Raw genomic sequence first — 27,081 nt, forward strand, 5'->3', positions numbered from 1 at the left:
GTCAACAGGCAAAGGGAGAAGAGTTTAAGGGAGGCTTCTTGGTGGGACTGGGTCCAAACACTATGGGTTGCAGAGGAGTGCCAGGGACCTTGTCTGAGGCTCCTCTCCTCCTCTCTCTAGCGTGCCAGGTGGGGTGGAGCCAGGCAGTGGCAAAGGTTTTCTGCCCTTCCCTCGGAGGTCACCTGAGACCCACGAGGTAGGTGCTTTAACACTACCGCACAGAAGGCCCCAGTGCCTGAGATAGGAAGTGCAAACAGGGCGGTGAGTGAGCAGTGAGCCACCAGAGCGACCCCAGTGCCGGCCTCCTACATGCAGGAGGCAAGGGGTTTTGTGGAGGAGGTTACAACTGTAATCTAAATAAGTAAATAAATAAATGGTTGAATGAATAAATGAAGCGAGATTTAATGTACAGAGAAGTTAAAATTAGAAGAGGTGAGTCAGCTTGCAGGAAGATGTCGAGTGTAATGGGAATTTAATCAAGCTTCTGTTTAAGAACCAAATGGTTAGAAGAGAGCCCACCACTGTCTCTTGTGTTGATTTGGTAAAAGCTGCTGTGGCTGAAATAGGTCTCATGCAAAGAGAAAGTCCTTAGACTACTGGGTCTAATAATGCTGGCTGTGACAGCCAAGAGGTCTATACTAACCTCTATATTTTTGAGTATGGACAACCAAGGTATTTCCTTCTTTCTTGGTATAAAAAGGAAAAATTAAGGCTGTTAATAAGGGACCCCAATGCAGGAGGGCTGAGGAGTCCTTTTAATTGGGCAAAAGTCATGAGACTATTTCCTCCCTTTATATAGTATCCAATTAGTCAGATTTTAGTTAAGAGTTGCACAGCTAGAGACAGTTTTGATATCTAGTTCCTACAGTATCCTACAAGGCTTAAAAATTCTTAAAAGGGTCCCTTGGCTTTGGCTGTGGGAAGCTTAGAATGACTGGAGTCTGCTGGAGTTTAAAGAGGAGACCTCAGTAAGTGATTAAATGTACCAAATATTTAGCTTGAGTCAAACGAACTGAATTTTTTCTTTGAGACTTTGTCACCTTTATTTGCTAACAGTTTAAGAAGGTGGATACATCCTTCACTGCAAGTGGAGAAATAGAAAAGATCAACATAATATATAAGGGTTGTTTTTTTGTTTTGTTTTGTTTTTGTTTTTGTGGGAAAATACCATCTGCCAAATCTTCATGGAGGCTTGTGAAAAAAAATAAGAAAGACTATCTAGTCTAGTGGCATCACACTCCAATCACATTATTGTCCTTCCCAAATGAAAGCAAATAAAAATTGGCTTTTGGGGATCCACAGGGATACTATATAGGCACTGCAAAAATCAATTATAGTGAAAAACTTACTCTTTGTAGGAATGGAAGTTGGAAAGTGTGAAGGTTATGGAGAACTTGGTGTCAGGAAGTAGAAGTGTTATTGATATCTTTGTGGTCCTGGACAAACCTCTACCCTTGTCCATGAAGTTTCTTCGCAGAAAGGATGAGTGTACTACAAGGACTGATAAAAGAGACTTTAAGGTTTTGAGCCTTGCATTCCTCTATGATTGGTTCTATTCCTGCCATAGCTTCAAGATTTAAAGGGTATGGCCTGATATTAGCACAGGGTTTGCTTGGATCAACTTGAATCTTTACTGGGGAAGCTGAATGGATCTGCCTGGTATCTGTTGTGGTTTTTGCCCTAAGTCCTTTAGGGACTTTTTCTAAGAGATTTAAGCTCTCAGTGTCCTTATTTGCTGATTTAAGTGGAAAGACTGTTAGGGGTATTGAATGGTTTCCAATGCTGCCAGTTGAAGGAAAGGTTGAACTGATTTTAAGAATTATTTCACTTTTTTGGGAAAAAGAGGTGGCAGTGTGCTATTTTTCTAAGAAGTCTCCTTCAAGTAGATGGACAGGCATTGAGTGGACTAGTAAAAAGGAATGCCTGTCCTGAAGAGGGCCTAACTGAAAAGAAAAGGAAAGAGACTTAGAAGATGTGAAGGGTTTATTAGAAATTCCCACCAATGGAATTTTTTCAGTCCTCCTATTAAGGGATTGTTTGAGGATGAATTCAGAGGAGTTGTGACAGTGTCTGTTAAAATTGTAAGAACCTCACTTCCAGTCATTACAGAAGTTTCACCGAGATGATTAAGGGGTGAAATCAGAAAGACCTCTTGTTTTCTGGGAGCAGAGGGGTTGAGGGCTTTGTGTTAGAGGATTGCCTTTAGCGTTTCTGTTTAAGGCAATCCCTTTTCCAGTGTCTAGATTTCTTAAAAACATGACAAATATTTGTAGGAGAAGCTATTGGTCTAGTTTTGACTGCCATGGACAATGAGAGGAGGCAGACATCTGTTAGAGTCGTAAATTTAGATTTTATTTGACTTTTGTTAGCTAGTATCGTCAGGGGTTCTAGCTAATTGATTGGCTGGGCTGACTAGATCAGGGTAAACTTTGTCTCCCATGTCATCCCAGTTTTTTTGCTTGTTTGTTTTGTTTTGTTTTGTTTTTTACCAGTAGAGAGAATTCACAACAGAAGCCATTTGCAAACATGGAATTGAAGGCCATCTGGGTGGAATCAACATCTAAAGGAAGGCCTGAGTTTTGCTTAAAAAAAATTTAAAACTTATTATAGCAGTCAAAACTGGTTTATCAAGCTTTTGAGTATTTGTTTGGATTTTATTCCAGTCAGTGGCTTTAGAGAAGACACGGGGAATGGCTTCATGTAAAGTTTTAGCAATCCACCCAACAAGTACCCTGTCCTTTGGTAAGCTCATTGGAGATGATCTAATGGCATTCAGCTTCAGCATCCACTATTGAGCTTGACCCTTTCCAACATGTAGATGGACCAACATTTAAAGATCAGAGAAACCAGAACGATAAGTTTGGATGAAAATATTAAATTTATCAGCAAACTGATGAAGATCTTCAGAAACTCTTGAAAAACTCCTTAGAAATAGCTCTCAACTCAGCCTTCATCTAGGGAGCATACAAAATGTTCATGACTGTAACTTTCAGATCTAACCTTGGAAAGGTGTATTGGAAAAGGACAATGTGAAGATGATGAAATAGAAGGATCTAGAGAGACCTTGGAATCTTGGGGGTAAAGAGGGAGTTTGGCCATAGAGGGACAAAGAGAAGTAGAAGAGGGAGAGGGAGAGCAACCTGAGGCAGCAGAAGGAGGTGAAGAGAATAATTTTTTTAAGACCTTATGATTCTTTTCTAATTCAGATTTTTTTCTCTATTAATTTGGAAACAGTATTCTGAAAAGAGGCAATCAGTCTTGAGTTCATTTTAAAGTTTCCAAATACCAATTAAGCATCCCATTTGATTTGTCTGGTTTTAAATCCATGGTTCTTAAGTCTAATTCTGTGAGTTCCAAGGAGCCACAAAGTGTCCACTGTAACTGCAAATTATCTTTGGAATTTTAAGGTTCACTGAGATAAATATTTATAAGAAGAAGGATCATAGTTCTTAAACATAAAACCAACTGAAGTTGCTGAAGAAAGAACCTCTTGAAGAAACTTAGAATAAGAAACCAGTTCAAGAGGTTGGCATTTATTTGGGATCAAGGAATTGCTATTTGGGGTACACAGATTTAGATAGAAGCCCAAACAGTGTCCTCCTTACAGGAGGTGGACGCAGGGGTTTAATGGACATAAAAGAAGATCAAATAAGTTGTTTTTAAAAAGAGTTCATTGTTCTGATAAGTAGGGTTAGATTTATACATCATGTACATCACTACTGGTCAGGCAAAGTGGTCACTAAGAAAAAGTTCATTTTTGTCAGTCTTTTCAAATGGGATTTTCTCATTCTTGCTGACTTCTTAGAATGTTGAAACATGGCCCAGTGCAAAGGTTTAGGAAATAGGACATGCAAGGCAGTTCCTCTGAAATACCTACTCCAATTCTGTTTTCATTTATTATTATTATTATTTTTATTTTATTTGAGACAGAGAGAAAGTGAGAGAGAGAGCACAAGCAGGGTGAAGGGCAGAGCACTAAGCAGGCCCTTCACTGAGCAGGGAGCCTGATATAGGATTTGATCCCAGGACTCCAGGATCATGACTTGAGCTGAAGGCAGACACTTCACCCACTGAGCCACCCAGGAGCCCTTCAGCTCTGTTTATAAAATGGCTGAAATAGGGGTGCCTGTGTCACTCAGTGTGTTAATCATCTGCCTTTGGCTCAGGTCATGATCTCATGGTCCTGGGATTGAGCCTCATATCAGCAGGGAGCTCAGCAGGGAGCCTGCTTCCCCTTCTCTCTCTGCCTGCCTCTCTGACTACTTGTGATCTCTCTTTCTGTGTGAAATAAATAAATAAAATCTTAAACAAAAAATCTGTGCCCCCAAAATAAAAAGATAGATAGATAGATAGATGATAATAAAATGGTTGAAATATGGGAACATCCCAAATGTGTGTTGACTAATGAATGGATAAATATTCCAATATATATTGGAATATAATTCAGCTACCAAAAAGAGTGAAATCTTCCCATTTGCAACAGCATGAATGGATTTAGAATTTCATATGCTAAATGAAATAAGTCAGTGAGAGAAAGACAAATACTATATGATTTTACTTATATGTGGAGTTTAAGAAACAAAACAGATGAACATATAGGAAGGGGAAAAAAGAGAGAGGCAAATCAGAAAACAGACTTAGGGGCGCCTGGGTGGCTCAGTGGGTTAAGCCGCTGCCTTCAGCTCAGGTCATGATCTCAGGGTCCTGGGATCGAGTCCCGCATCGGGCTCTCTGCTCAGCAGGGAGCCTGCTTCCTTCTCTCTCTCTCTCTGCCCGCCTCTCAGTGTACTTGTAATTTCTCTCTGTCAAATAAATAAATAAAATCTTTAAAAAAAAAAAAAAAAAAAAAAAAAAAAAAAAGAAAACAGACTTAACTAAAAAGAACAAACTGAAGGTTACTAGAGAGGAGGTAAGTGAGGGGATGGGCTAAATGGGTGATTGGGATTAAGGAGGGCACTTGTGATGGGCACTGGGAGTTTTATGCAAGTGATGAATCACTAAATTTTATACCAGAAATTTTAAAAAATAAAAATAAAAATGGCTCTTCTTATTTCATTTTTCATAGGCAAAGTTGCATAATTAATTTAAATATACTTAAGAAATATTATTTAAATATGAGGACTTATTAAGTTATATAACAGAATTAGAGAATAAAATTACTGGGCACTTAAATATACAAATAAAGGACAAATATTGGATGGGGCATAGCATGGGAGATTTATTGTATTATCCTATTATTATTTGACAAAATGTTTTATATCTATATTTTTATGATCATCCCTTACCCCATCATTGCTGTTTTTAAGTATTCCTCCATCATTTTTGCATAAGGTATTACATGTTAATATAATTAGAAGAAAGGACAATATAATGTGTTGCTCCCAATAGGGTACTTTGTCAAAGTTTAATTTATTTAATATTTTTGATTATTCTAATTTCTAATTAATGGTGTGTTAGTAGTTTTGAGTGAATCCCTTAAGTTCTTGATGTCATGGGTTCCTATTCATGTTATGTAAAACATTGGACAGAGAGATACTCTCTGTAGGCAAAAAAAGGTGAAAACTAAGTATTTTCAAGTGGAACTCACGGTATAAAAAGTTAATGAAATTGATTTTGAATCCCAATCATTTTTATGGTCCTTAGTTGTATAAATTAGATTAAACATTCAAAGAAAAAAAGCCCATTGATATCATCTTATTCCCTGTGGAGCAGATGTCCTTGTCATACAAAAACATTAATACTAAATAGCAAGACTGTGAAATGTGTCTACATTAACATCACGGTTTTAGAATATTTCTCATGTTATGTAATATATTTTACTATGCCAAGCCTTATAGTATAGTGTTTATGTGTACATGTTTCATTCAGACACAACTGGATTTAACATCTGGCCATGTTGTTTACTGTCTGAGTGAGTTAAAGTCTGTCAGTTTACCTTATCGAAGTCATATATCCCCTTTCAGCAATGTTCAGGTAACAATGTCTACACAAAGGTTATTGTATATTAAATAACATATGTATAGGACTAAATTTTATGACACATAGTAAGTTTGGTTGTTAAAACACTCTATGTCTAAAAGATGCTATAATATTGAAGATTTTCCAAAAAATATTTAATGATAACCATCTCTAAGATGTAATTTTTATTGAAGTCTTTTAGAACTTTAGATAGTGTTATATATTCCCTACACCCATCCCAATGAAAGGTTAAAATATATATATATATAATATATATATATGAAAGGTTAAATATATATATAAAATATGTATATATAAAATTGTATGTATATATTAAAGATTTTATTTATTTATTTATTTATTTATTTATTTGAGAAAGTTAAGACAAAACTTCTCAATATTATATGACCAAGAAACTTTCTTCCTTATTCTACTTTTTTTTTCATTTATTTTTTTATTAACATGCAGTGTATTATTAGCCCCAGGGGTACAGACCAGTGAATTGTCAGGCTTACACACTTCACAGCACTCACCAGAGCACATACCGTCACCAATGTCCATAACCCCACCACCCTCTCCCTACCCCCGCCCCGCAACCCTCAGTTTGTTTTGTGAGATTAAAAGTCTCTTATGGTTTTTCTCCCTCCCTATACCACCTTGTTTCTTTTTTTTTCCTTCCCAACCCCCCAAATACCCCACTTTGCCACTCAAATTCCTCATATCAGTGAGATCATATATAATTTATATATAATATAATTTTCTTTCTCTGATTGACTTACTTTGCTCAGCATAATACCCTCTAGTTCCATCCACATCATTGCAAATGGCAAGATTTCGTTTCTTTTGATGGCTGCACAATATTCCATTTTGTGTATTTTATATATATATATATATATATCTCATTTCTTCTTTATCCATTCATCTGTTGATGGGCATCTAGGTTCTTTCCATAGTTTGGCTATTGTGGACATTTTGCTATAAACATTCAGGTGCATTCTTCAAATCACTATATTTGTGTCTTTAGGGTAAATACCCAATAGTGCGATTGCTGGGTCATGGGTTACCTCTATTTTCAACATTATGAGGAACTTCCATGCTGTTCTCCAGAGTGGCTGCAGCAGCTTGTATTTCCACCAATAGTGTAGGAGGGTTCCCCTTTCTCCACATCCTCACCAGCATCTGTCGTTTCCTGACTTCTTAATTTTAGCCATTCTGACTGGTGTGAGGTGGTATTTCATTGTGGTTTTGATTTGTATTTCCCTGATGCTGAGTGATGTGGAGCACTTTTTCATGTGTCTGTTGGCCATCTGGATGTCTTTTTTGCAGAAATGTTTGTTCATATCCTCTTCCCATTTCTTGACTGGACTTTTGTTCTTTGGTTGTTGAGTTTGATAAGTTCTTTATAGCTTTTGGATACTAGGCCTTTATCTGATATGCCATTTGCAAATATCTTCTCTCATTCTATCAGGTGTCTTTTGGTTTTGTTAACTGTTTCCTTTGCTGTGAAAAAGCTTTTGATCTTGATAAAGTCCCAATAGTTCATTTTTGCCCTTGCTTCCCTTGCCTTTGGCAATATTCCTAGAAAGAAGTTGCTGTGGCTGAGGTCGAAGAGGTTGCTGCTTGTGTTCTCCTCAAGGATATTGATGGATTCTTGTCTCACATTGAGGTCTTTCATCAATTTGGAGTCTATTTTTGTGTGTGGTGTAAGAAAATGGTCCAGTTTCATTTTTCTGCGTGAGACTGTCCAATTTTCCCAACACATTTTTGAAGATGCTGTCTTTTTTCCATTGGACATTCTTTCCTGCTTTGTCAAAGACTAGGTGACCATAGATTGAGGGTCTATTGCTGGGCTTTCTATTCAGTGCCATTGATCTATGTGTCTGTTTTTGTGCCAGTACCATACTGTCTTGATGATGACAGCTTTGTAGTAGAGCTTGAAGTCTGGAATTGTGATGCCACCAACTTTGGATTTCTTTTTCAACATTCCTCTGGCTATTTGAGGTCTTTTCTGGTTCCATATAATTTTTAGGCTTATTTGATCCATTTCCTTGAAAAAAAAATGATGGTATTTTGATAGGGATTGCATTAAACATGTAGATTGCTTTAGGTAGCATAGACATTTTCACAATATCTGTTCTTCCAATCCAGGAGCATGGAACATTTTTCCATTTCTTTGTGTCTTCCTCAATTTCTTTCATGAGTACCTTATAGTTTTCTGAGTATAGATTCTTTGCCTCTTTGATTAGGCTTGTTCCTAGGTATCTTATGGTTTTGGGTGCAATTGTAAATGGGATAGACTCCTTAATTTCTCTATCTTCTGTCTTGCTGTTGGTGTATAGAAATGCAACTAATTTCTGAGCACTGATTTTATATCCTGACACTTTACTGAATTCTTGTACAAATTCTAGCAGATTTGGAGTGGAGTCTTTTGAGCTTTCCACATATAGTATTATACCATCTGCAAAGAGTGATAGTTTGACTTCTACTTTGCCAGTTTAGATTCCTTTATTTTATTTTTGTTGTCTATTTGCTGAGGCTAGGACTTCTAGTACTATGTTGAATAGCCGTGGTGATAATGGCCATCCCTGCCATGTTCCTGACCCTAGCAGAAAAGCTCTCAGTTTTTCTCCACTGAGGATGATATTTGCTGTGGGTTTTTTGTTTTGTTTTGTTTTGTTTTTATTTATTTATTTTTTTTTAATAAATGGCTTTGATGATATTGGATATGTACTCTCTATCCCTACACTTTTGAGAATGATATTTGTTGTGGGTTTTTTTTTTTTTTAATGGCTTTGATGATGTTGAGGTATGTAGTCTATCCCTACACTTTGAAGAGTTTTGATAGAGAAAGGATGCTATATTTTGTCAAATGCTTTTTCAGCATCTATTGAGAGTATCATATGGTTCTTGTTCTTTCTTTTATTAATGTATTGTATCACATTGATTTGCAGATGTTGACCCAAACTTGCAGCTCTGGAATAAATCCTACTTGGTCATGGTGAATAATTCTTTTAAAGTGCTGTTGGATCCTATTGGCTAGTATTTTGGTGAGAATTTTCACATCTGTGTTCATCAAGGATATTGGTCTGTAATTCTCTTTTTTGATGGGGTCTTTGTCTGGTTTTGGGATAAAGATAATGCTGACCTTATAAAATGAGTTTGGAAGTTTTCTTTTCATTTCTATTTTTTAGAACAGTTTCAGGAGTATAAGAATTAATTCTTCTTTAAATATTTGGTTGACTTGCCCTGGAAAGCTGTCTGGCTCTGGACTCTAGTTTGTTGGGAGATTTTTGATAACTGTTTCAATCTCCTTACTGGTTATGGATCTGTTCAGGTTTTCTATTTTCTTCCTGGTTCAGTTGCGTTAGTTTATATTTCTCTAGGAATGCATCCATTTCTTTCAGATTGTCAAATTTGCTCACGTATAGTTGCTCATAATATGTTCATATAATTGTATTTCTTTGGTGTTGGTTATGATCTCCCTCTTTTATTCATGATTTTATTTATTTGGGTCCTTTATCTTTTCTTTTTGATAAGTCTGGCCAGAGGCTTATCAATCTTATTAATTCTTTCAAAGAACCAACTCCTACTTTCTTTGATTTGTTCTACTGGGTTTTTTTGTTTGTTGTTTGTTTGTTTGTTTGTCTCTATTTCATTGATTTGTGCTCTGCTCTTTATGATTTCTGTTCTCCTGCTGAGTTAGGCTTTCTTTGTTGTTCTTTCTCCAGCTACTTTAGGTGTAGGGTTAGGTTGTGTACTTGAGACCTTTCTTGTTTCTTGAGAAAGGCTTGTATCACTATATATTTTCCTCTCAGGACTGCCTTGGCTGTGTCCCACAGATTTTGAACAGTTGTGTTTTCATTATCATTTGTTTCCATGAATTTTTTCAATTCTTTTTTAATTTCCTGGTTGACCCATTCGTTCTTTAGTAGGATGCTCTTTAGCCTCCATGTATTTGGGTTCTTTCCAACTTTCCTCTTGTGATTGAATTCTAGCTTGAGAGCATTGTGGTCTGAAAATTGGGAATGATCCCAATCTTTTGGTACCAGTTGAGACCTGATTTGTGACCCGGGATGTGATTTATTCTGTAGAATGTTCCATGTGCAGGAGAGAAGAATGTGTATTCTGTTGCTTTGGGATGGAATGTTCTGAATATATCTGTGATGTCCATCTGGTCCGCTGTGTCATTTAAAGCCTTTATTTCTTGTTGATCTTTTGCTTGAATGATCTGTCCATTTCAGTGAGGGGACTGTTAAAGTTTCCTACTATTATTGTATTATTGTCAATTAGTTTCTTTGATTTTGTTATTAAGTGGTTTATATAGTTGGCTTCTCCCATGTAAGGGGCATAGATATTTAAAATTTTTATATCTCCTTGTTTGACAGACCCTTTGGATATGATATACTGTCCTTCCTCATCTCTTATTATTGTCTTTGGCTTAAAATCTAATTGATCTGATATAAGGATTCCTACCCCAGCTTTCCTTTGATGCCCATTAGCATAGTAAATTGGTTTTCACCCCCTCCCTTTAAATCTGGAGGTGTCTTTGGGTCTAAAATGAGTTTCTTATAGACAACATATTGATGGGTTTTGGTTTTTTATCCATTCTGATACTCTGTGTCTTTTGATTGGGGCTTTTGGCCCATTTAAATTCAGGGTAACTATTGAAAGATATGAATTTAGTGCCATTGTATTGCCCATAAGGTGTCTGTTACTGTATATTGTTTCTGTTCCTTTCTGGTCTACTACTTTTAAGCTCTCTCTTTGTTTAGAGGACCCTTTTCAGTATTTCGTGTAGGGCTTGTTTGGTATTTACAAATTCTTTTAGTTTTTGTTTGTCCTGGGAGCTTTTTATCTCTTGTATTTTTAATGATAGCCTACCTGGATATAGTATTCTTGGCTGCATGTTTTTCTCATTTAGTGCTCTGAATATATTATGTCAATTTTTTCTGGCCTGCAGGTTTCTGTGGATAATTCTGATACCAATCTAATATATTTACCATTGTATGTTTCAGTCTTCTTGTCCTGAGCTGCTTTCAGGATTTTCTCTTTGTCACTAAGACTTGTAAGTTTTACTATTAGATGACGAGGTCTGGACCTATTTTTACTGATTTTGAGGAGGATTCTGTGCCTCCTGGATTTTGATGCTTATTCCCTTTGCCATATTAGGAAAATTCTCTACAATAATTCTCTCCAGTATACCTTCTGCCCCCCCCTTCTTCTGGAATCCCAATTATTTTAATATTGTTTCATCTTATGGTATCACTTATCTCTCAAATTCTCCCCTCATGGTCCAGTCATTTGTTTCTCCTTTGCTCAGCTTCTTTATTCTCCCTCATTTGGTCTGCTATATTACTAATTCTCTCTTCTGCCTCATTTATCCTAGAAGTAAGAGCCTCCATTTTTTATTGTACCTCATTAATAGCTTTTTTTTTATTTCAGCTTGGTTAGATTTTAGTTCCTTCATTTCTCCAGAAAGGGCTTTTGTTTCTCCAGACAGGGTTTCTCTAATATCTTCCATGCCTTTTTCAAGCCCAGCTAGCACCTTGAGAATCATCATTCTGAACTCTAGATCTGACATATTATGTCAATGTCCATATTGATTAGGTTACTTGCCTTCAGTACTGCCTCTTCTTTTTTGTTTTGTTTTGTGGTGAGTTTTTCTGCCTTGTCATTTTATCCAGATAAGAATATATGAACAAGAGAATAAAATACTAAAAGAGTGACAAAGACCCTAGAAAAATGTATGCCAACCAAATCAGAAGAGACCCCAAATCAGGGGGAGAAGTTTATTTATTTGTTTATTTTTAATAATTAAACATATGTATTAGACTGGTGAATAGAACAGAGCCACCCACTTGATTCTGGGTGTATTTTGGACTCTTAGAAGAAACTATATCCTAAAATTTTAAAGAAAGAAAAACTTATGTATATATATATATATATATATATATATGTATATCACACACACACACACGGTGAAGGAATAGAATATGACTGTAAAGATGCAAGTTAAAAAAAATTCTAAAAAACAAATTGGAAAGATAAGTTGGTTGGAAAATGAAAGAAAAAGAAATTGGAGAGAATTTGCTCAGGCTGAGGCTAGAACAATGCCGTGTACTAGATTTAGGATATATTTTGATCTATTAGAAGACATTGTATCTCAAAAAATTTTTAGAAGAAAAAACCCTATATGCATACAAAAATAAATAAATAAATAAATAAATAAATAAATAAATAAAGTTAGATACAATGAGGGATACAATATGACTATAACAATGCAGGTTTAAAAAAATTTTAGAAGGGTATTGTTAAGATAAACTAGTTAAAATGTTCAAAGTGGAAAGAGGAAAAGTTAAAAAAAATAGAATAAGAAAAACAAAATAAAAAAAATTTCATTAACTTTGCAAGACTAAATAATCATGGGGAGAAAACCATGAATTCCATGCTTTGTTTTCCCCTTCTTCTGGAATTCTGCTGTTCTCCTTGATCAGTGAGCTTGGACTTGGCTAGATGTTCTTACTGATCTTCTGGGAGATGTGCCTGTTGTAGTGATTCTCAAATGTTTTATCCCAGGGAAACTGTGCCACCCTTGCCAGGGGCCAAACTAAGTAAACTGCTTGGGCTGACTCTTGGAAGCTTTTGTTCCCTGAATACTTCCCATAGAGCTCTGGAGGACAGGAATGAAAATAGCGACCTCCCAATCTCTCACCAGGGGGAGCCAAGAGCTCAGGGCCCCATTCCTCAGTGCACCCTCAGAGAAAAGCAGTCAATCACTCCTGTTTCCCTGGTCTCAAGCTGCCCTCTGAGCTCACCAGCCTGTGACTAAGCATTTCCATCTCTGGCACACAGCCCCATTTGGAGTTTCCAAACATAGCAGATTCCTGCCATTCTGCTCTTCTGGCAGATAAAGGTGGAACTTCTTGGATCTGCCACTTGTAGTGTCCCTTTCAGAAAGTGGTCGATTTTCTGTTTCTGTAATTGCTGCTCTTCTTCTCTTTGATCTCCTGTTAGGTTTGCAGGTGTTTGAAATGGTTTGATAACTATCTAACTGGATTCCTGTGACCTGATGTCATCTCAGTCTGCTACTCCTCTGCCATCTTGACTTCTCCCTCCATTATTCTCCTTTTGTGTGTGGGTGTGTGGTAGTAGTTATAACTATAATCATATTATGGAAAGGCTAAAACCACTCTTAATTGTCTTGCTCCCCTACTCAAACCCTGCAAAGTTTTTTCATCACACCAGAGTAAAAATCAGTTTCTCCATGGTTTACAAAGAACTACATGATTAAGCTCCTGATCTTCTTTCTTTCTTTATTTTCTGATTTTCCTCAGGTTCATTCCACTTAAACCACACAGAGTGCTTCTGCTCCAAGAATTTTCCCTTATTGTCATCAATATGTGAAATAGTTTTTTTTCCTCAAATAGTTGCAACTTTATTCAGTTGTCTCCTCAAAATTCGCTCTACCATTCTATCCATAATGGCACTTCTGTGAAATTATCTTGTTCCTACTTCCTTTATATTTTTTTCTAATATTCATCACATACTACCTGAAAATTATACCCAATATTTATATCATCAATTTCTGTGTCACACCCAAATCAGAAAATAATCACTTAGGGCTCTCTTGTTTATTTCTATTATCCATCAGTATGTAAAATATGATCAACATATAGTAAAACTCAAATATTTCTGAAATATTTAGCACACAGCTTACCAGAATTTGGAACTTAAAAGTTACACCTAAAACAAATAAATATACTAATTTAAAAAAGATTTTATTTATTTATTCATGAGAGAATGAGAAGCAGAAGTTGAGGGAGAAGCAGGCTCCCTGCTGAGCAGAGAGCTAGAGGCAGGACTTTATTCCAAGACTCTGGGATCATGACCAAAGGCAGACACTTAACTGACTGAGCCACCCATGCATCCATAAATACAGTATAAATTAATTTAAATAAAATCAGTTTTGAGTTATCTATATTTTATGTTATCTATAAATTAGGTGTGATTAAGTTAGTTCTTCTAATATTGATTTTGAAGTAACAAAAATCTATCTTTTTGTAACACATCTGATGAGAAAGATGAAACTTACAAAAGATGGGGAAATTATATCTTGACTTATTCCTAAAATAATGAATAGAAAGAAAAAAAATATTGTAAAGAATACTAAAGACACTATACACAAATGCTTTTTTTGTTTAAAGTGTTCAAAGACTCTTTTTGGTTCTAATTAGTGGAAATTATATATATATATTTTTAAAGATTTTATTTATTTATTTGACAGAGAGAAATCACAAGTAGATGGAGAGGCAGGCAGAGAGAGAGAGAGGGAAGCAGGCTCCCCGCTGAGCAGAGAGCCCAATGCGGGACTCGATCCCAGGACCCTGAGATCATGACCTGAGCCGAAGGCAGCGGCTTAACCCACTGAGCCACCCAGGCGCCCTAATTAGTGGAAATTAAATTTGAATTATTTGTGTTTGCATCTCTTCTCTTATTGACAGTAGTTATTTTGGTAATACAGCATACAATTACTCAACTCTAAATTGCTTTTTTTTTTTCCCCCCATCCCAGGTAACTCAGGGTTATTAGGAAAAGCAGGGTTATAAAACATAACATACTTGGGGAGCCAGGGTGGCTCAGTGGGTTAAGCCTCTGCCTTCAGCTCAGGTCATGATCTCAGGGCCCTGGGATCAAGCCCCACATCAGGCTTTCTGCTCAGTGGGGAGCCTGCTTTCCCCTTCTCTCTCTGCCTGCCTCTCTACCTACTTGTGATCTCTCTCTCTCTCTCTGTCAAATAAATGAATAAGATCTTAAGAAAAAAAAATAACATACTCTAAATTCTTTTTGAAATCAATCAGATAATTAATGTTATTTTTTTTCCTCTCCTACATACTACACAGTTGAAGTATCTGCTGTTAAGTGTAAGATTCAAATGCTAACTCTACACATCTGATGAGTCTAGGGATTTAAACAGTTATTATAAAAAACTGACATGTTCTTATAAAAACCAGAATTCAGTCTCTTACCTTCTCTTTATTCAAAGGCTAAATTTTACAACTGTGTGATCACCACCAACTGAAGTTGATTTAAGAGACACAATGTCTTTTTTTTTTTTTTAAGGCATGACTCCCATAATAATTGATGCAAGAGAGACCCCTAGCAGCATCTGCACATGTTGAACTCTTAAATCAGTGATGCTGGCTTTATTCCCAACTAACAGGTATACCTACATTGATTCATCCTTTTGTGCCACCAAGAAAGGAAATATGTCATCAGGGGCATTCACCCTGACTTTTCCAAATATTCATGATATGATGTAATGTTTGCAAAAATATAGGTAGTGCTTCACTTTTTCACCCTGCACTGCTTAGCCAACCCAAATGGATGGAGTCACATGGATGCTAGTCAGGATGAAATAATACTTGGCTGAAAACCACAATTTTTAAAGAGAAAACCCTGACCACTTGCCTTCTCTAGTCACAGATTTGCAAAAGATATATGCAGAAAAGGTGTACAAGACAAAAAATCTTCCTATTTTAAAAAATGAGACATCATGCCTCAAACTTATCAACAATCCTCAGTAGCCACTGGGTGTAGTTGGAAGAAATGTGTTTGGTGGTCTCTGGGTGTCCAGGATCTAGACTGTCTAGACTGACACATGAAAGAGAAGAGAGGTAATCCCAAAGTGAGATATCAGGGAGGAGTAAAGCAATGATATACATACCTGTAGCAGTTAAATCTGTACCTCAATCCTCCTCTGGGATCAGGTTTCTAACTGAACAATCAAGGGCAGCCTGAGATCATACCATCCTACAGTTTTTACAGGGATATTACAAAGAGAGACAAGAGAATGATAGATTTCCACATTATCAGTGGCCCGATACTTACTGCTCACGTGAGCTGATATGTTTTTCCCACAAAGGATGGAAGGGAGAAGGAAGCTTACTTTCTTTAGATGCCAAACATTTCCCCACATTTTGTTCTTTATTTTTAACTCACTGGGCTTAAAAGTCAGACTGTTTTCAGCCAGAAATGTTTTATCTGTGAAGGAAGAGGCTCAACAGAGTAGAGTATCAAAACGTTCTTATATAAGCCTTCCTGTATTCCTTTATTCTCACTGGTTTAATATGCATATTCATCTAGAGTAATGGCATATGCGTTTTAGACACAGAGCCCTCTGACATGGACAATGAAATTTACTTTAAGAACATACAAGTTATAGAATGAAATTTTAACCTTCAAGAGCCCATCTTGATGTATGCCAACATATTTGTCTATCCAAGCTCACTCAAAGGGCTACACAGTGGTTGCTATATAATAACATGATGCCAGTCATAAGGACAGCTTCAAATTTGTCCCTGCCCCATAAACTTTGACAGTGGGAACCTCTCACATTTTCAAGTGAATCTATTGATTCCACAGTGAAATTAATGTTCCACAATATATATATAAGCATCTGACCAACTCACTTATTCTGTTCAGTGCAAGCCAGAAAGATTTCACCTGGTGCCTTTTGAAGTTTGCTTCTCTCAATTAGCAGCCCTATCATCTCCTCTAGAGCTTGTTTTCTTTCACTCCTCTACCACTGAATTGCCCCAACTCCAATTTTGTCTTAGGGGCAAGAAGAGATATAAGAATATAATACCACCATTCTATGAAAAAGAAAATTAGAACAATGAAATCATTTCAAAATCATATGCAACAGTGCCTAGAATGCTCACACCAATTTCTTCTTAAAATGTCATTTTTTCAGCAAATTAGGGTTTCTAGAATCTATCCCATGTGATCATCCCATGTGGCTCCATGAGCCATTCCTTTCCACATTATACACATGCTTTCTGCTCCAGAATAATAGGAGAGGTTTCTATAAGAAGTTCACAGGTTAGCCCATACAGCAAGATGTAATGAAATACCTATGTCCTATTCTCTAGAGGTTTGTATAGTTTATGTGACATTATCTATAAATTATGTTTGCTTTTCTTAAGTAGTCCTAATCCAGGGACATTAAGAGTACTTCATAGATAATGACTTGTATCATTAATCTATTTCCCCAGACATTCAATTATCATATTTACAAGGTCACGTGCCTTTTTTTTTTCCTTTCCTCTGAAGTATTCCCTTGTCCATTAATCATAGAAGAAACTGATCACACTGGAGAAGGTTGGGCCTAGGCTCTGCAGGAGGCAGGCAGGCAACTGCGTCTACTGGAGCCTGGGCCTTGACTCACTGCCATCTTCACTGCCCTTAGGCCCATAGGCAGAAGCCACAGTGACCAGTCAGAATGGCATGATCTTGAAGCCCCACTGCCATAAGAACTGACAGATGTGCATGGCTATGGGTACAACCAGCCTGCAAGAAAGATCTGCAAACACAAGGCCTGGCAAACCAAGGTAAGCCCCATTGTCTTGTGCCCTCCCTTCCAAGACTGGTCTAGCCAATTGTGAGATGTCCCACTATGAGTATCACACCAAAGTGTGAGCTGGAAGGGGCTTCAACTAGGAAGAGTTATGGGTGGCTGGCATCCACGAGAAGGTGGCATGGACCATTGGTATCTCAGTGGATCCAAGAAGGTGGAACAAATCCACTGATTCCATGTAGGCCAATGTGTAATGGCTGAACTAGTACCACTCCAAGCTTACCCTCTTCCTCAGAAAGCTCTCCACCCCTAAGAAATGAGACAGCTCTGCTGAAGAACTCAAACTGGCTACAGAGCTGGCAGGACCAGTCATGCGCATGCCAAGTATCTATAAAAAGAAGAAAAACAGTGTCATTACGGAGGAAGATAATAACTTCAAGGTTTGCATAACCCATGCTGATGGGTGGCTCTTTGCATCTGAGTAAAAAGGGCCAAGGAAGCTGCAGAACAGGATGCTAAAAAGAAAAAATAAAGTGTCATTGGCACCTTGCAGTTAAAACAAAAAAGGAAGGAAGGAAGGAAGGAAGGAAGGAAGGAAGGAAGGAAGAAAGAAAGAGAGAGAGAAAGAAAAGGAAGAAAGAAAAAAGAAATTGATCACAGGTCAACTTGTTATAATTTTTTTTTCTGCCTAGTCTAGATATTGGTCATATTTAGTTGCCATTCCTTGGTATTTACCAAGGATGCATAAATACTGATTTGAAGGGATACATACACCCTGATGATTATAGCAGCATTATCAGCAATAGCCAAATTATGGAAAGATCCTAAATGTCCATCAACTGATGAATGGATAAAGAAGATGTGAGAAAAAAAGAATGAAATCTTTCCATTTGCAACAATGTGGATGGAGCTAGAATATATTATGCTAAGTGAAAAAAAATCAGTCAGAGAAAGACAAATACTATATTATTTCACTCATATATGGAATTTAAGAAGCAAAACAGACGAACATATGGGAAGGGAGGAAATAAGAGAGGCAAACCAGAAAATAGACTCTTAGCTATAAAGAACAAACTGAGGGTTCCTGGAGGGGAGGTAAGCAAGGAGATGGTTTAAATGGGTGATGGGGATTAAGGAGGGCATTTGCTTTATGCACTGGGTGTTGTATGTAAATGATGAATCACTAAACCTTACACCTGAAACTAGTATTACACTGTATATTAACTAACTGAAATTTACATAAAAACCTGGAAGAAAAATTTTTTAAATGTACATTTTAATTTATATTTATATTTATGACCATATAATTCCATAGGTCTTTTGATATTCTTTGACAAGCTCTTTCACTTTTTCCCTCCAGCATTCACAGTTATTTGAGCCTATTTATAGGTATTGATGGAGACACTTATTTTCATCTGTAATTTTCTATAGCCAAGTTCACATTTCCCAGCTGATCCATTTCCATAAGAATTTCTACATATGTTTAAAATCAGAACTTCATACAAACTACAACTAAGTTTCCAAAAATATTTTCTTGTCCCATAGATCACTGAGATAATCAGAACCAACTCTTACTTGCATTTGTGGCTTATGTTATATTTCTGTTGGACTGTGCTGATCTACTTCTACCAGGTTTATTAACAATAGCAAATGAATATAATTTTTGCTACCTTTCTTTTACTCTTATATTTGCTATTAATCCACTTAGACTGCTTCCCTTAGTCAATTTCTATTTGCTCCAAATTTTATTGGTAACACTTACCCCAAATAATTTGCCTGAAATCTTTCACTAGTTTATATTGAGTAAAAACTTTCAAGTATCTTATTCTTACTCTATTTTTCTACCCTGTCATTTTCCTACTAAAATATTTCAATGTATTGAACTGAAAGACAATGATCATTGCACCAATCTGAGTAGACATAAATATATCATATTGTCCAGTCAGATTATCAGACATAACCTTATTCAGTACCAAGCTTTATTTACCCAGTCAAAGAAGGCAGAAGGCTAAGATTTTGTATGTGCACCCTAAGCCTTTTCTTCCCACATTGGACATCTGTCCTATGGTCCAGAGTAATGGATGAGGTCTCTAATATATTTTATTGGTCATCTCATACAGCAAGGAATATTTAATTTGTGAAATATTTTCACTTATAGCTCAAAAAGAATATGGGTTATACAAAATTTACATATTCTGTTTATCAATTGCAGTTCTAAACCAGAGGTAAACTATTAAGAACATTTCATTCAGAAGGACTCTACTCCCCACAAATATTATTAGTCCTACTTACCCAGAGGTCCAGCTACCATGTTTAAAAAGAGATTAATCTATGATGCCACCTTCTGTTCTTTTTCTGAGGAAAAGTCTTTGGGAACCAAGAAACGAAAGATCAGAGGCTAGTCTTTTTTTTAACTCTTTCTCTTCCACAGTAATTAGTTCTAAACAATTAATACAATGTTACTTATGAATTGTGATAGAAATTTTAAAAAGAAAAATATTACTTATTTAAGGTCTGCCAGCCCTTGCTGTCCATTGTCCATTGTTCAGCATATTTGAACTCATACTTCTTTTAGACTTAGTTTCTGCTAAGGTTCTTATAAGCTTGCAAAAATCCATGGATAAGCAGAACGACTACCTATTTAAGCCACCTTCCTTCTATGAGTTTACAATCTGAAATACAATTGTACAGTGGCAGAGTTTTGAATATATTTACTAAATCTAGTTTTGTTTCTCTTTCCTTGCCCCCATGTGCACATATGTGTATACACATATATGTATATGTAAAGTATACATATGGTAGAAATAATAAAATATGTGCATAACATTCAGGTACATATCATATCATATATGGTCTATTTTTACAATTTCCTTTTTAAATCTCTACCTCAGCCCTCATATCTGTAACTCCAGAGTAAACTGAACATAATAAGCTTTACTTTAGGACTCTCCAATTTTGAAAGTTGCTTACATTTGAAACAGTAAACTCTCTGTGCAGACTTTGCCTCTCCATTTCCCCTACTCTCAATTACCTGCTATTTCTCAGCATTTCTCTGTCTCCAACAATGTCCCAAACTATCTTTTTTGTCCTGTGCTGAAATTTATTTTCCAGGATCTTGTGTTCCTTAGTCCTTGAGATCCTACATCAGTGGAGACTTGTCCTGTGGACCCACAGTTGATAAGCTCTGTAATCTGCCTTAAATGATTTGAAAGTAGCTGCTAGTCCTGCTGATGTTTCTAAGCCTGTGCTCTCAGATTCCCGACTCATCCCCAGTCAAGGGATCCTCCCCTAAATTATGTCTCCTTCTTGAGTGGTGATTACTGTTCCAGACTTCAGAGACTTCCTTCTCCATGTCCTCATTTAGCGACATTCACAAAAACAATATCCGAATAAACTTGGTTTTTATTATTTCTTCACCTCAGTAGTAAACTTCCATTCCCTCCTCTCCCTTCCCCACACTTACAAGTAAGTACAAACTTAACTTATATACTTGCATATCTTTTTCTCATAATCTTTTTAAAATTATGTAAAACATTATCATGATTCCAAAGACTCAATGGAAGCAACTCGAAGGGAGGATGGGAGGGGCTCCTGGGTGGCTCAGTGGGTTAAGCCTTTGCCTCAGGCTCAGGTCACGATCCAGCGAACCTCAATCAAGCCCCCGGGGAGCCTGCTTCTCCCTCTGCCTGCTGCTCCTCTGCTTGGATGTGTGCTCTCTTTCTCTCAAACATATATATAAAAAACAAAACAAAACAAAACTTTTTCTTAAAGCATTAAATATAAAAACAACAGCAACAGCAACAAACAAAGAGAGAATGGAACTGAGAGTGTGGAGTGCGATAGTGAAAAGCAGGAGGAAGAAGGAAGTCCTAAGTCAGAGGAGAGGTATCACCCTGTTTTACCCATGAGCGAAGCCTCTGAAGTCTTTAGGAAAACAGCCACACAACAAAAGGGAAGAACAGTGGATCATCTGCCTCACCAAATGTCTACAATACGGATGCAGTGTTAAGTGTCATGTGTAGAACTGGAAGGTGAAAAAAATGGAAAATTGGGTTCAGAGCTTTAATCATTGCACAGGACTGAGCATTTTCATCTTTTGAGTTGAGAATGTTCCTGTAACCTATCAGTTCCTTGAGAGTAACAAAATAAGGAGAATATCCGTGAGACCTGGCCAAGTTGTATCTGAGGACAAGGAAGATGGTCCTCATTAGATAGATTTTTTTTTTAATGGGAAATTAAAGGAAATTTTATTTCATTCAGATCAGAACATGAGGAGGTTGTTCAACAAGCTGGTTCAGGGTATATATACATTATATTTTCCTGGAAGAAACCTTATTTAGATATAAATATAATAAAAGCAAACACACTGTGTAGGAATCATCTATATACTGGTTTAAATGTTGCCCTAGTAATAACAAAATTGTTTTGGAAAGCACTATAGGTATATGTAATGAGAAGATCATTTCCTACTTCCTGCCCATTGAGAACACATTACATATAACTGGGTGTAAGTTGACATATTTATCAAGCATATTTTTTAGCTTAGTGTTAATTAATCCCTTTCATAGAAGGAGAAAGTGAAGCATAATATGAATGAGCTGTTTATCTATAATACTTCAAGAGTAATAGGCATAAAGTCAAGAAAAGCGAATTTTAGGCCATAATCTTAATGAGTAGATAAAGATGTATCAGCATGATCCGGGAACCTCTGGGCATCCAACAAATTGGCCGTATGCTAATTTCACTATCAGAGCCACTTCCAGAAGCTAAAATGTAGCTGGAATGGGAAATACTTGTGTTGTGCTCCTGTAAGCCTGGTATATCTGTGTTTTCTAGACATTTGGAGACAGTGAATCAGACCCAGGAGGAATTTCTACAACTCCCAGTAAATAGCAAATCCCATTTTATAAATTACAGATTATCAAGGCTGGTTGCTAATCTCTAGGGCCCCCTTTTTCTGACTTCGTGCAGCTCATTTTACAAAATCCACAGAAGTGTTATAGAACATACCATGTGTTATCCCCAAACACATTATTTTTTAACAATTGATATTTATATAGAGCCTCAAACTATGTGCTTTCTAAAACACATTTTGTTTGATTATCCCAATAACAATTCTCCCTAGAGCATAATTTGTTATTCACATTTTGTATAAGAGGAAATAGACATAAAGGCATTTTGTGACTTGGGCCAAGTTACTCTCATTCATGTAATAAACACTGTGCAATTCTTAAATACATAAGAAAGGAGATGTAAGAGAATAAAAAATAGACTTTCCTTGGCATTAAGTAGCCACAATAAATATGCAAACACCTACTATAAAAAAATAATATAAGTGCTAACAGGAAAGGCCAAGAAAAAGATGCAGAATTCAGAGGATGATGTGAGAACCTAGGAACGGCTTCTTAAGAAAGAAAAATTTAGTTAGATTTCAAAAGAATATAGAATTTTACGGAGAAATAGAATGAGGAAAGGAGGGGCATTCCAGGCAGAGGCAGTGGCACTATCCACTATCAAAAGCACAAAACTCACTTTATGTGCCTAGGGGGGAAAAAAAGAAAAAAAGATATGTTGAATACACTAGGAGCCTAGATCTTCTAGCTTGGCTCCTGTTCATTCTTTCTACACTTCAAGCTGTTTCTGGGCATAAACAGGTTTCTCTAGGCTGTGAGTGATTGAGGATTGAAAATGAATTAAGTTCAGTCCCCTGGAGTTCAATTAGGGTTCCCCAGGGTGTCCTTGGAAGAGTCTTGGAAAAGTCTCAACATTGAGATTCAATCTGAAGGCACACAACTGGGCCTGGAGGATTACACCCCAGAGTCATCTGTCAATCACTCTCTATCTCCCAGTAGCTGACTACAGAGGAAGAAAGTAATTGGGTGCCCATGGGGGGCCACCTTCTGAAACTTCATTATTGATAAGCATCTAATTCTCTGATGGTAATAAAGAGAAAAGACAATCAGACCACAGGGAAAACCAGAACTGAGGGTCTCTGAATAGGACAATAAACTCTTCTACTAGTGTGTGTATTGTGTGAGAATGATTGACATTCACTTCTCTAATTTCAGGGTTTTTAAAATATTCTCCTCCCTCCCCATATCTCCTTAGCCTCACCACACATATATCTATCTTATAGGATCATCACTGCATTTACTTTATAAGAAAATAGGCTTAGAAATTTTCTCTCTAGATTATATATTTCAATTAGATTTTTCTTTTGTATTTGTGAAAGTCATTTCCTACTGTTTCTGAGGTTTTTATTTTTTTAATTTTTTAAAAGATTTTATTTATTTATTTGGCAGACAGAGATCACAAGTAGGCGGAGAAGCAGGCAGAGAGAGAGGGGGAAGCAGGCTCCCCACCGACCAGAGAACCCGATGTGGGGCTCGATCCCAGAACCCTGGGATCATGACCTGAGCCAAAGGCAGAGAGGCTTTAACCCACTGAGCCACCCAGGAGCCCCTCTGAAGTTTTTATTTTTTTTTAAATTTTATGAGATTCATGTAAAAAGAATATAAAACTGTGTCTCTTTTTCAGAATTAACTTCAGTGTACAAAAGCTCACCTTGCCTCTATTTTGTTCAAAAGTAAAATATTTTTTTAGCAAAATAGTAAAAGTGGAAATAGGGCAGTCTCATTTTATTTCTACAAATTTTATAAAATATACTAATAGAACGAAAACTGAGTATTTTATGGTACTGTTTTTATCTTTGCCATTGAAAGAAATTAATTTTATTTTTTGTTTAGTGAATTGTGTATTCTTTTTTGTTTTTGTTCTTCACTTCTTTTCTTCCTTGAACATTTTCTTTTAAAGATTTTTAAAATTTTTTTATTATTATTTTTATTTGACAGGCAGAGATCACAAATAGAGAGGCAGGCAGAGAGAGAGGAGGAAGCAGTCTCCTGCTGAGCAGAGAGCTCGATGCAGGGCTCCATCCCACTACCCTGGGATCACAACCTGAGCTGAAGCCAGAGGCTTTAACCCACTGAGCCACTCAGACGCCCCTTCCTTGAACATTTTCATAAAAAATACTAATTTTAAGCATGTTTTTATTTGATTATTTGGATATGATTTGGAGGTTTCTTGATTTTTTTTTTAAAGATTTTATTGCTTATTTTAGAGAGAGAGAGAGAGAGAGATAGAATGGGTGCATGAAAGGGGAGCAGAAGGAGAAGAGAGAGAAGGAATTTGAAACAGGTTCCGCACTGAGCATGGAGCCCCATGCCAGTTCTAAACCAGGATCTCAAGATCATGACCTGAGCCTAAACCAAGAGTCAGGTGTTTAACTGCCTGAGCCATCTAAGCCCCCAGAGTTGCTTGATATTTTATTAAAAAAAAAAAAATCCTTTTTAGAGCCATGAAATACAAATATTGTAATCAGTTCAAATAACTATGATTGAAACATTGATGAGATTAAAACAGTTTGATTTTCAAAATACTCTTTTTAAAGCCATTTTTTTCATTATTTTAATTTGAAATCAAGTGAGTCTTTGGGCATATACAATATTAAGTAGAATACTTAACTTACAATATAAGTAACATCTGTTGCCACACACTTAATTTTCTTCTAAGGGCCTAAGAATGAAAATAAATAAGATGAATCAAATTTACATAAGACAAAACCATTTTTCTGTGGGACTAATTTTTAGACTATACAGGTGAGAATTTTATTCAGTTGTTGTTAAGAGATACCCCAAACAGTGGTTTCCACTGTGTTGAAATAGAAGCTGATTATTTCTCATAAACAAAGAAACCCCCAAAATAGTCAAGTTCTTCAAGCTTTGCCATATCTGTGGGCTGAACTTCATTCTCATTTTCTCAAAAAGACTGTCAGATATCTGAAAATCATATCTTTGTTTCAAGTTAGAAGAAGAGTAAAGGATTACAAAGGTATCTGTAAGATGAGATATTCCCATTTGAAAAGCCACTCCAGAGTCCTATCCGTGTACTTCTGCTTACATCTCATGATTTAGAATTGCTTCGTTTAACCACAGATCATCATAAGGAAAAGAGGGAAATGTATTCCTTTTAGATGAGCACATTACCATCCTTACTGAAATCATGTTATATCAATATAAAAGGTAAATATGTGTGGGATAGATAACTAGTGTTCTGTCTCTCACATATTCTATACTTGCCCCTAAATTGTTAATTTAGTGTTGAGTCTTACAATGAGGGAAGAATGTTGGCTTGAATCTCTGCTCCAAAAGGACACTCAATAAGAATAAAATTAAGTACTTATAGGATATCTTATGAGCTGCATTGTAAGAGTAAAATGATTAAGAACTTGGAATTTAGGTCAGCCAGACCTGGATTTTATTCTTAATAATGTCACTTATAAACTGTATAACCTTGACAGGTTATTTAATTTCCCATCTCGGTTTCTTCATCTGTAATAGATGATAATAATTTGGCTAGGTTTTATAAGCATTATATAAGTTAAACCATGAAAATGCCAGCGTAGTCCGTGGCATAGAAGGAGCACTGAACACAGCTTAACTATTACAGCAATATGATTAAGAAATTTGCAAATTATAACTGAGTTATGTAAAAAAAATATAGGAATGTTACCATTCTTGGAAACATGAATTCCTGCTTCAGGAATATTACAGGAATGTTTCATATTATTTTTCCCCCATAGTTCCATAAGTTTTGTATATTTGCATAAGGCATCCTATTAAAATGACAGTCAAAGGGAACTTTATTTAAAAATTGAAAATGGCATGGGTGTGTATTAAATATATTTTTTTAATTTGGCATTTTAGCTATTTTGAGTATTAGAGATGATGTTTGAAAATGAAGTCTTGAGTGCTATAATATTTTTTGATCCGCTTTAAATCAGAGCAAAATAAAAATCTATTTCACATTTCCCCTCTCTGTGTAACACAAGCAGGTTGGAATACATGTATGCAATACAACCAGTTTTTGTTAATACTTGAATAAAAGATAAGTACTGAATGATGCCTACCTTTGTCTTTATGAAGTATGCCAGGTATAAAGAATGTGTTGAGAATACAGAAGTGAGTAGAATTCTGCAATCCATTCCTATGAAATCCCTCTTGATCCTGGAATATCTTTCTGCTACCACTTTTGAAAGACCACAGGAAAGTTCCTATTTTGGTATTTTCATGGGTCCATGGTATCTGGGGAGATTCTCCATTTTACCAAAATTAAAGATGGACTGTAGAAATAAAGATTTTTTTTTCCCTCTTGGTTTCATATACAGGACTTAGTATTACTAAAAATGAGACATTCGGAAATAAAAATTCAGAATCTGTATCTGTCTCTCACTTCAAAGAGATAATGAAAAATTATCTATACCCTAAGTTCCAATGTATGGGATTACAGTGTGTTGACTTTCTGACTCAAAAACTTGCTATGATTATAGACAATAAAATTAAGATATTTATCATTGGGACATCCTGTAACTTCCAGCATCACTATGTGTGTCATTAGTCTTTGAATGTCATTAGTGAGACCAGTAAAATAAAGCTGTAAAAACTAATTCAGTATATTGACAAAACAAAGTAAAAAAATAGGGGGGAACGGTATAGTGTGGGGATAAAAAGAATAACCAGTATCTTTTTACAGAAAAACACATAATTATTCCATGTGACATAAAAAATAAGAAAATGAGAAGCTTTCACTCCTATAATATGAATTTCAAATTCTAATTTTCATATCATATTAATACATATTTTTACTTCTTTCACTTTAGGCACTTTTGCTGGTGAAGAAAACTCATTTCAGAAGTTAAGAACTTGAGC

The 27,081-nt window shown here is 36.2% G+C and overlaps 1 pseudogene; it reads left to right on the forward strand.

The window, feature by feature from the left end:
* The first annotated feature begins 452 nt into the window (after positions 1–452).
* Positions 453–17,846, forward strand: LOC116589377 (annotated as a pseudogene).
* Positions 17,847–27,081: the final 9,235 nt, after the last annotated feature.

The sequence above is a fragment of the Mustela erminea genome, chromosome 4 (genome assembly GCF_009829155.1).
Source record: "Mustela erminea isolate mMusErm1 chromosome 4, mMusErm1.Pri, whole genome shotgun sequence".
Classification (NCBI taxonomy): Eukaryota; Metazoa; Chordata; class Mammalia; order Carnivora; family Mustelidae; genus Mustela; species Mustela erminea.